The sequence below is a fragment of the Equus quagga genome, chromosome 21 (genome assembly GCF_021613505.1).
Source record: "Equus quagga isolate Etosha38 chromosome 21, UCLA_HA_Equagga_1.0, whole genome shotgun sequence".
In the NCBI taxonomy this organism is placed as follows: Eukaryota; Metazoa; Chordata; class Mammalia; order Perissodactyla; family Equidae; genus Equus; species Equus quagga.
The window spans coordinates 33,198,909-33,209,404 of NC_060287.1; the positions used below are offsets into that span (position 1 = coordinate 33,198,909).

The 10,496-nt window shown below is 49.8% G+C and overlaps 1 long non-coding RNA gene across 1 annotated transcript in view; it reads left to right on the top strand.

Annotated features, from left to right (window-relative positions):
- The first annotated feature begins 891 nt into the window (after nucleotides 1-891).
- LOC124231436 (uncharacterized) overlaps nucleotides 892-10,496 on the top strand; it is a 14,783-nt gene continuing 5,178 nt past the window's right edge. Inside the window, exon 1 of the long non-coding RNA XR_006886520.1 lies at nucleotides 892-937. This is a non-coding gene — a long non-coding RNA (uncharacterized LOC124231436). The remainder of the gene's footprint in view (nucleotides 938-10,496) is intronic.

The window sequence follows — 10,496 nt, forward strand, 5'->3', positions numbered from 1 at the left end:
GTGCACAGGGGTCTTCGCCGAGCCTTTCCCGAGACCTCAGGGTCCAAGCGCGGGCCTGCGGCTGGTCACTCAGCAGCACCGCCTGGGGCTCCCGGTTGGAGACGCCACCCGGCCGAGAGGCAGAGCCTGGCTCTGTGCAGCCTTGGGCGCGGTCCTCTAACCCGTCTGAGCCTCCGTTTCCTCCTCGCTACAACGGGGACGCCGCGGCCGCCCTGCAGGGGAGTTACGGGATGGGTGAGGCCGCCTGGGGCGCAGCTGGCGCCTCCGTGGGACGCGCGAACACGCGCTGTCATCACATCTCAGATGAGGTCGTCCCCGGGTTTCCTGCTGGGACGTCCGCTCGTGCCTCCAGGTTTTCAGCGGCTGGAGTGGTGAGCAGTGACGAAGATGCTGAAAAGCCGGACGATCACGGGCTCCGAAGCCCCCTGCCGCCCCTGGTTAAACCCAGTCACCGCTTTCGGCCCGGGAGGTGCTCGTCCAGGGCCCGGCTGGATGCGACTAGATGGAGCCGGGTCGGCGTGCGCCCCCGGAGCCCGGCGGTCCTGGTTTGGGGGCCGAGCCTGCGGCAGCCCCCTCCGATGCCCTGGCCCTCGCTATGGCGGCCGCCCTCTGCCCTCTCTTATTTCGGGGCACGGCTCCAGGCGGTGGCGGACCGAGCAGATGACAGGCTGTCTGGGTTGCTCTCGCGAGAGGACCCTCGCGGGGGCGGCGCCAGCGGCTTCTGGCCACGTTGGGCGGAGATGCGAGGCGGAAGGCGGAAGAGCCTGTGCTCGGGAGACGGCCACGTGATCGCGCGCCCGCAGCGCCGATTGGCCGGACGCTCCCGGGCCACGCCCCAGGGGCGGAGCCTTCGCTGTCCGGCGCCGGCGCTGTCGCGGGGAAAGAAGAGTCCTCGGGCGCCCTTGGGAGCCGCCCCAGTGGGCGTGTTGCTGTCCAGGTCACGGGCGGGGCTGGGCTTCTGGGTCTTGGGTGGCGGGACTCCTTAGCTGTGCTGACCTTCGCGTCCTGCAGGATTCTGTCCCTTGGTCCCCATCAACGTGCAGGGCAGCTCTCTAGGAAAGCAGGGCAGCCACGCGGCTCACATCCTGGTTGTCCCCTCTGTCGTGGTGCCTGAGGCAGGCTCTCGCCGCCCTGAGGGCGCCCTCCCAGGAAAATCCTTGCAGAGGCCATCTTCCCCTCCCCGCAGTGTCCCAGCCAGCGTTTCACGCTGCTCCCCTGGGGAACAGGGATCGGACCTCAGGACAACCCCTCCCCGCCCCGGCTTCCCCAAGGTACAGTGACTCCCAGGTGCAGACATTTCTCTCCTTCCTGGCAGAGGGTGGCAGGCTGCTGCTGGCCTCATGCCTCTGTTTGCTAGGTCTCAGATGTGACTTCTGAGTGATTTCACAGCAAAGCCTGCTCAGGATTCCCACGAACCCTGCTCAAACGACCGGAGGGTCTCCCTCCACGTCCTCCTCCACGTCTTTGCAGCGCTAAGCACGATGTGAGCGCCAAGGCACAGGGACCTGCAGACAACAGGGAACCCCGCCCAGCGGGGCTCGCAATCTAGAAGGGGAGAGAAAACAGGCCCTTCAACAATTGAAGTGCAATGTGCCACAGCCTGCACCGCCAAGTGGCCTCAGTTAGGCATTTATTTGTCAAATACAAGGAGCCTGTGACTTAGACGGTGTCTCCATTTCACTCAAGAGGACTCTGAGAGTCAAGTGGTTGTGAATTACTCAGGGTCACACAGCTGGTTTGTGGCAGAGTTGGGATTCGAGTCCAGATTACTCTGACCCCAGAGTTTAGGGTCTTTCTCAGTCCAGCCTTTCACCTCAGCCCCAATTAACACAGAAAGAAGCTAGGGCGCCAAGCTGTTTACTTGGCCTGCAAGAGTCCAGGACCACTTCTATGGTTCCATTTGAACTGGTCTTTTAGGTAAAGCAGACTTGATAGATGTAGAGGAGAGGAAAAGCGTTTCAGGCAAAGGGAACGGCATGTGCAAAGGCGCTCAGTAAAAAATAACAAGGCTTATTCCAGTGGACTTTGAAACCCTCGTGTGTTGTTCAGACTTCCTTCCTGTGCTTTACTCATGCATTCCCAGCCACTGCTTGAAATCACCTGGTTGTTCTGTGGGCACCTTAAGCTCAGAATTTCCCAGGCTGACTACTTCCGCTTCCCTGCCACATCTGACCTATCCTTCTGATTGGTCTCTCTGGCTAATGACCTGCCCAGACCCCAAAATTCTTGCAGGAACCCAGGCTTCGAAGACTAGGTTCTCTCTGAAGCTCCTTTTCATGTCCATTGGTTTGCAAACTCTAGCAATTTCCATTTCCATTGCCTTGTAGTACCACCATTGTAGTAGGACCATTGCAAACTGCCAGCAAACTGGTTTCCTTGCTCGGCTACACTGGCACAGTGCCCTGAGGGCCTAGTGCAAAGGAAACAGAGATGGTAGCCTGCACTGGGAGGATCTCTATGGGATCAAACTGATTATTGTTGAAAAGAAAACAATTTTGTTTACAGTGCGAGACTTTTCCTTTGGCAATTCCGTGACCTGGAGAAGCGGCTTTCCGGTGGATCCTACCCGTTTGGTGCTTGTCGTAATTAACATCTAAGACTTAATTCACTGAGAAATACTAGCCGGAGTTCTGAAAAGCATTTCTAGAGCAAGGGCATCAGAACCACAGGGCCCACTAGGGCATTATTTGTGAAGTGACACTATGGGGAAGATGGTTGGGACAGTGTGGAGGTGTTCTGATCCCATTCCCCAAGGCTAGGGGTTAGCATAATGCAGGAGAGCAAGCCTGGACCTGCTCTGAAGACGAGAGGCTTCCACCACACTGGTGGGGTGGCTGGGCAGCCTGGGTCTATCCTGAAAGACCCCTAATCTTCAGAAATGGTGGCGGGATCTCAGCTTTGTGGAGTCACGTTGAGGAATGATGGTGATAGAACGAGAGTGGCTCACGTGTGCGGCCAGTCAGCGCGCACCACACCAGCGGTAAAGCTGTCTAGTGCACTGGCATCTCCCAGGCGCCATGCTGGGGAGAGGGTGTTGCAATCACTTTCCATAGATTAAATATACCTGGATGTTGACTCTGAGGGCCTGGCCAATACCCTAAAGAAATCCACAAGAGGGCACGCCTTTAGCATCATCATCTAGGGTCCAATTCAATTCTTTGCAATGATTTCTTTCTTCTTATAGTTTAGTACATTTAGTACATTTGTTAACGGTGTGGATGCCAGGACCCGTCTCAGCACCCATCCTCTCCCGAGTCATTAAACCTGTCTATGCTGCAGTTTCCTCATCCATAAAATGAAAGTATATAGTGCTTGCCTGGTGGGATTGTTGCGAGGGTTAATAAGTTAATCTTTGTAAAGTGCCCAGAATGTGCTATATGTTAACTCCTGTTATTAGCGTTCTTTAAAATCAATGGCCTCGCTTCCTTTGTGTAATTGTTGGTAAAGTCGTTTAGATTTCCTTACACTGGAAAACAATGCCACACCTTCCTGTTCCAAAGTATGTTTACAAAACGTTGCTGCAGCAACGGGCTCCTGTCGGGGATGTCAAACTATTGTAGATTGCGGTAACTGACATGGGGTGCAGGTAGGGGCCAGTGTGTCCCAGGGGCTGGCTTGATCCCCAGGATGGCTCTGTTCTTGGCTCACACCCACCTTCAAGCAGGTCTCAGCAGTTCAACGTGTCATGGGGTTAAATGCAACTCTGTAGCGTGTTAATGAGATATGGGGAGTTTGCCCATGATTTTGTGGGGAGTCAGAAAAGGCGTGAAATTGCAAATTCTAAAGCAAACTGCACATCAACTCGCTCCCGGTCTTGCCCCAGTTCCTCTCTCAGAATTGAAGATCTGCCGGCACTCTCTGCCTGGCTCTTTCCCGAGCAAATCCTGATCTCTCCAAACCACATCTCCAGAGCAGCCACTTCACCCTGTTCTTTCCAGTTTTGGTTCTCAGCAAACCAAAGGTCCTCCTGGTGATCCCCGCTTCTGACAAGGCTCCATGACCAGAGACCACAGATATTTCTTTCCCTTGGTGGGTCACACGTGTGTTGGATGTGAATGTTATGTCTAGCCTGGGCTAAGAGGCTGAGCATTGGAACTCTTGGGATCCCAACTGTGTCTGCTGCATTTCATGCATTCTCTCCTTGCAGCAGTTTCAAGTCTTTCTGGAAACAGCTCATTTCCACAATCCACCGACCCTTATCCACAATCCTAAGATCTAGAAAGCTCTGGATTTTAAAGAAAGTATTCCATAACTTTGCAGCACACTCTTTTGGTAGCAAATCTTTGACCTGAACTGAGGCTACGGATGGTCTTTAGTTATCTTGCTTAGGGTGAAGATTTATGTTTTGCTATGGAAATGCTAATGTGGTTGATTACAGGGTGCTGCTGTGGACTCACGGGGCTGCTAGGAAATATAAGTTCTCCACACATTATTGTCTTTTGAAATCCAGAACATTCTGAGTTACACAGCACCCCAAGAGTTTCAGGTAAGAGATTTGGGACCTGTGCAACCTTTATGGCTCTAGGCATGCTGAGCACAGAAACTGTGCTCTCGTGGGCTCCATGAGACCACACGTCTGAGACCAGTGCTGTGCCAAATTTGACACAGGTCCTGTAAAGATACACCGAGTGAATGAATGGGTGCCGGTAAACTCACATGACCCGTCAGATTTACGTGTACCTAAATAATTTGCTCGTCAGTTAAGACAAAGCCCCCTAACTGTCCTTTGATCAATCTGCCCACGCCCTGAGAATTTTGTTGTTATTACTGTGTTCTCAAATATTTTTGCCTGAAGAGTTTTCCTCTCTAAGGACTTTTCTCTCCGAGGGGAATGACTTTTCGTTCTTTCTGTTGAAATTACTCTCAGATCTTTTCTGACAGAGTTGCAAACATGCTGACAACCCCCAAATGATCTGATATGGGATCCTTAATAGGCGTGGAGGTGTTCACCAGACAGAGAAGGCCGCCCTTGCAGATCCGCGGGTTCTGCTCAGAAACGCACGTGGGCGTGTGTTTGACAGGATCTGCCAGGAACTGCAGAGCGACTTTCCTGATCTGGAAGAGCAAATCTCAGATATTTCACACGTTTGCAGGTATTTTAAAACAACTTTTTTCTCCCCAGAGCCCCAGTGCATAGTTGTGTATCCCAGTTGTAGGTCATTCTAGTTCTTCTACGTGGGATGCCGCCGCAGCATGGCTGGATGAGCCGTGTGTGGGTCCACGCCCAGGATCCGAATTGGCGAACCCCGGGCCGCCAAAGTGGAGCACGCGAACTTAACCACTGGGCCACGGAGCCAGCCCCTAACACAGTTTTTGTAACATGCAAACTTTACACTTAAAATATTTTGGGGTTCTCTAATATTTACTGAGATAAAAGCTCAGCATGTTTATAGTGAATTTCAGGTGTGTTCCATGAGCTCCCAGCCCCGCTCACCCACCAACTCTTCTCTGGTCCTGGAACTCCATCGCCCCCGGGTCCCCTGATGAGATGACTGACTGCTGCCCTTTGCGTTCATTCTCCAGGGCCCAGTCCTCCCCCTGGGTCTTTGGCCAGAGTCTTTCTTCTGCTAAACCAAATCGGCCACTTCCTTCAAGATTCTATTCAAAACTTTCTCTTCCGAGGTACTTTTCCTAAAAACCCAACGCCACATGCTCATTTTCCATTGTCAGCCTTCCCCGTGCTCTTAGTAAAAGGAAGTTTGACAAACACAACTCTATGGTAACAAATATTTGCATTCATATACCTTTTCTCTTTCCTTGAATTATTTGCTTAAATTCCCAGGAGCGAGTTTACTGGATCAAAGTATATACACGTTTTTATGGCCGATAGAGTCCATTCATTCAAAAAATATTTGTCGAGCATCTGTGGGGTGCCAAGACTGTGCCAGGAGCTGGCAGTACAACAGTGAATGAAACAGCGAACCCTCAGCCTTCCTGGAACTGACGTCCAGTAGAGGGAGAAGGCACAACCAAACAAACAAGTAGATATACAGAATATCCAATGGATGACAGCCATGGGGAAAAACAAAACAGAGTAGGAGGATTGGAAGTGCCTGTGGGGGTGAGGAGGGGTAGGAAGTTGAGGGGTCAGGAGAGGCCTCAGTGTTGGAGTAATATTTGAGCAGAGACCTGGAAGAGGAAAGTGAGGGAGCCATGCTGATAGATAAGGGCAGAGGAGCAGTAGGTGCAAATGTCCTGAGGCAGAAAACACATTCAGGGACTTCTGTTACGTATGCGTATGTTGGGACACTTGATGGTATTTCACAGGTCTCTGAGGCTCTGTTCATTTAAAAAAAATTCTCTTTTCTTTCTGTAGTGGAATGGATGTTTGTGTCCCCCCCACTTCCATAGTTCATATATTGAAGCCGTAATCCCTAATGTGATGGTATCAGGAGGTGGGACCTTTGGGAGGTAATTAGGCTTAGATGAGCTCATGGGATGGAGCTCCATGATGGGATTGGTCCCTTGTAAGGGGATGAGGGGACCAGAGCACTCTCTCTGACATGTGGGGACACAGCAAGAAGGCAGCTGTCTGTAAACCAGGAAGAGAGCCCTCACCAAGGACTCGAGCTTGCTGGCATCCTGATCTGGGACTTCCAGGCTCCAGAGCTGTGAGAAATACGTGTTTGCTGTTGGGGCCCCCAGTCTGGGGTATCTGTTATAGCAGCCCAAACAGACCAGGACACTTTCTCTTCCTCAGCCCGGACCATCTCAGCTGACCCATCTTCACATCCGCTGTGGAGTCCCACTAGTCAATTTTCCTTTGTAGTTACGGTACTTTTCAGCTCCAGAATTTATATATATATATTTTTTTTTAATGATTCCTATCTCTTTGTTGATATTATCTGTTTGTTGTGACATAGTTCTCGCACTTTCCCTTCCTTCTTCACACATGGCCTCCTTTAGTTCTTTGAATATATTTGTAATGGCAGATTTAGCATTTTTTTTAGTAAGGTCAACATCTGGGCTTCCTCAGGGGCAGTTTTCTGACTGCTTTTTATCCTGGGCCACATTACCTGTGTCTTTACATGTCTAATAATTAAAAAAGTTTTCTCTCTTTTCTTTTTTGAGCAAGATTAGCCCTGAGCTAACATCTGCTGCCAGTCTTCCTCTTTTTTGCTGAGGAAGACTGGCCCTGAGCTAACATCCATGTCATCTTCCTCTACATTATATGTGGGACGCCTGCCACAGCATGGCTTGACAGGTGGTATGTAGGTCTGCACCCGGGATCTGAACTGGAGAACCCCGGGCTGCCGAAGCAGAGCGCTTGAACTTAACTGCTGCACCACCAGGCCAGCCCCGCTAATAATTTTTTTTGTTGAAAACCGGACATATTAAATAATGTGCTGTGGTAACTCTGGAAATCACACCTCCTACGCTATGGTGGCAACCGCTGCTGTTTGTTTACTAACTTTCCTGAACTAAGTGTGTAAAGTCTGTGTTCTTCCTCACGTGTGGCCCCTGGGAGTTTCTAGGGAACTCTCAGACAGGATGCACAATGGCAATGTCTGCAGATGGGCTTTTTGGGGAGCTCCAAGCCCTGACTACCCCAGCTGGGAAGAGGAGGATGGGCCCAGGGCAAGTTAAAATGCTACGAAGCTCACAGTTCTTAATGAGAGTCAGACATTTTTCTTGAATAGATCTTGAATTGTTGCAAGCCTTTGATTAATTTCCAGAGTTCTGAAAAAGTTGACTTTGACAATTTTTTTTTGTCATCTGCAGCCAGATCTGATTTCAACATTTGCTTGAAACTTACTTTTATATTGCTTACATCCAGATTTGCAAAATCCTTGGCTCGTTGTTCACTAGATTCCGTCTTTAATCAACTTCCTGGTCATTGCCTCTCTGTGCTAAGTCTTGCCCAGCTAGAACATTGCCCTTTATTCCCAAGCCTTTATCACATCCAGGCATTTTATTTTCCTTTTTCAACTGAGACATGAGGACCGGAAGGGACTATTTTCTGATTATATAATCATTATGCTTTCCTTGTTTAACCAATTGGAGATCTGACTGAATCTTATATCTAGACTTCTGGGTCAGTTTTCTTGATGCAACTTTTTAAAATCGAAGAACAGACGTAATGAGCTAATACTTTGTTGGGGGGTGGGGGTGTGTGTATGTGTGTGCGAAAATCCCAGAGAAGCCAGTGGGAGGGATAAAGGGATGGAGCAGGGGATGAAGGAAAGACCAGTGGTTGTGTTACTCACCTGTCCCAGCTTCACCAGGAAGGCAGCTGGTTGACTGTCTCCAGGAGGCTCGATGGACATGTGGCTTCTCAGAACCGTCCTTCAGGAGAAAGGCAGGGGGACTTATCCACTGGATCCTCCTGTTCTGGCTCCCTTTGTCGAAGTTCCCTTCACGGAACATCAACTTCCCACACTTCCGGGAAGCCATCTGCCCAGGAAGCCCCAGGGGTTGGAACCTTTCCTGGGGTGCTGTCACCCCTTCTCTGGTCAGCCTGGCTTATTTCTCTTAGGGAGCGTGTGCTTTTGGTTCTATCTTTCCACAGGGTCCTCTGGTTGGTGGTGGAATGAGTGTTATCTTCTGCTTCAGAAATGCTCTTGGTGGGTGAAATGGCCCCTGGGATGCTTCCCACTCAGGGGTGCTGTCACTTTCGTTAACATGACCTACACTCTTAATCCTGGGATGGAAGAGTCAAGGGCAATGAAGGCAGCACTGAGAGAGGTAGGGCTCTGGGGAGGGTGAGAGGGGCCAGGTCTCACTGGTAAGTTAATCCTCGCATACTTGGCTTTCCTGTCCTGGTCACTTCTGCCTCTGGTTTCTCGATTGTCCAGGAGACCCCCCCTTGGCTGCTCTCCTTGAAGCAGAATGGCCCCATCATGGTAGACATCTGCTTGTCTGTAGAGAAGTGTGTTCCCATGGTCTGCGTTTCTCCCTTTGTTCGCCTGCTTCACCTCCTACTTCTCTGTCCCATTCCCCTTTCCCTCCTTCTTAGCTCAGCTCTGGAAGGAAACTTAGAGATCATTTAGAACAGTGGTTCTCCGACTTTAGCAAGCATTGGAGTTACCCAGAGGTCTTGTTAAACGCAGAGTGCTGGTCCCATCCCCAGACCCCAGTTTCTGATCTGGTAGTCTCTGGTGGGGCCTGAGGATGCACCCCACCCCCCTTAGCTGGATCCTCAAAATTGCTGCAGCCACTCCAGTTCTGCCAGTCAGGAGGGGAAGTGTGACACAGGGAAAGTTGAAGTGGACAGAGACCATGGTCTAATTCTTGGGTCCATGTATCGATGTCATTCATTAGTTTTGGAAAAAAATTTCAGCTGATATCTCCCCAAATAGTTATTCTGACCCATTCTCTCTGTCTTCTTCTCTGGGACTCTAATTACAAGTATGTTAGACTGTTTGATATTATTTCATATTGCTCTCACCTTCTGCTTTTTTTCCCATACATTTTTCTCCTCCTGCTTCAATTGAGAGAATTTCTACTGATATATTTTCAAGCTCACTGATCCTTTCTTTTGTCCAGTCTGTCCTTAAGCCCACTCCCTGAATTCTTTGCTTTGGCACCATATTTTTTATTTCTACAGTTTCCGTTTGGCTTTTTTTTGGGGTTTTCATTTCTCTGCTGAAATTCTTTATATTTTCACCATTTTCCTGATATTTCCATCTAAAAATGTTAACAACTATATATTAATACATTTAAAGCCTTTCTTTACTCATGCCAATTCTGGGTCATCTTTGGGCCTGTTTCTATTGACTATTTTTTCTCTTAGTTATGGGTCATATTTTCTAGCTTATTTACACGTCCTGTAGTTTTTTTTTTTTAATTAAATGCTGCAGTTTATATATAACAGAGCAGTGGAGAATGAAAGAAATAATAGTTTTCCCAGAAGTGCTTGCCATTTTGTGGGTCAGGTATCTTGGACCAGCATCTGATCTGCAATCGAATCATGAGTTGAGCTGAATTAGGACTGAGGTTGCACTCCAGATGGTTTAATTCACCTCTGGTTTCAAATGTCTTCAGCGTGGGGGCCCCCTCCCTCCAGCAGGGCTGTGAGATCTAAGCATATGACACCACAAGTTTTCTCTTTGCTTTCCTATGTCATCTCCTGACTTCCCAGCCACATTTATGCAGTAAGTTTCTGTGTGAGAGAGTTGGCAGACAGTAGTGTCCAGTTCTGTGTTTGGGACTCCTCCAGGTTCAGGTGTACACATTGGCTGTTAATCCTCAGCAATTTTCTCTGCCTGTAGCAGACCTGCTCTTCTGCCCGTCCACGCTCCCATACTTGACGATTTGCCCCAGGAGTGGAAGGGGCCGCTGCTTTGTGCTCATCGAAGATGGGCTCATCTCTCTCTGAATTTTAGTTTATTTAGACTTCTTTGAATCTACCACTCTTCAATGGCTTTACAGAAAAATACAGTTTAGGGGGCCGGCTCCGTGGCCGAGTGGTTAAGTTTGCCCGCTCTGCTGCGGCAGCCCAGGGTTCGGATCCTGGGCGCAGACATGGCACTGCTTGTCAGGCCACGTTGAGGTGG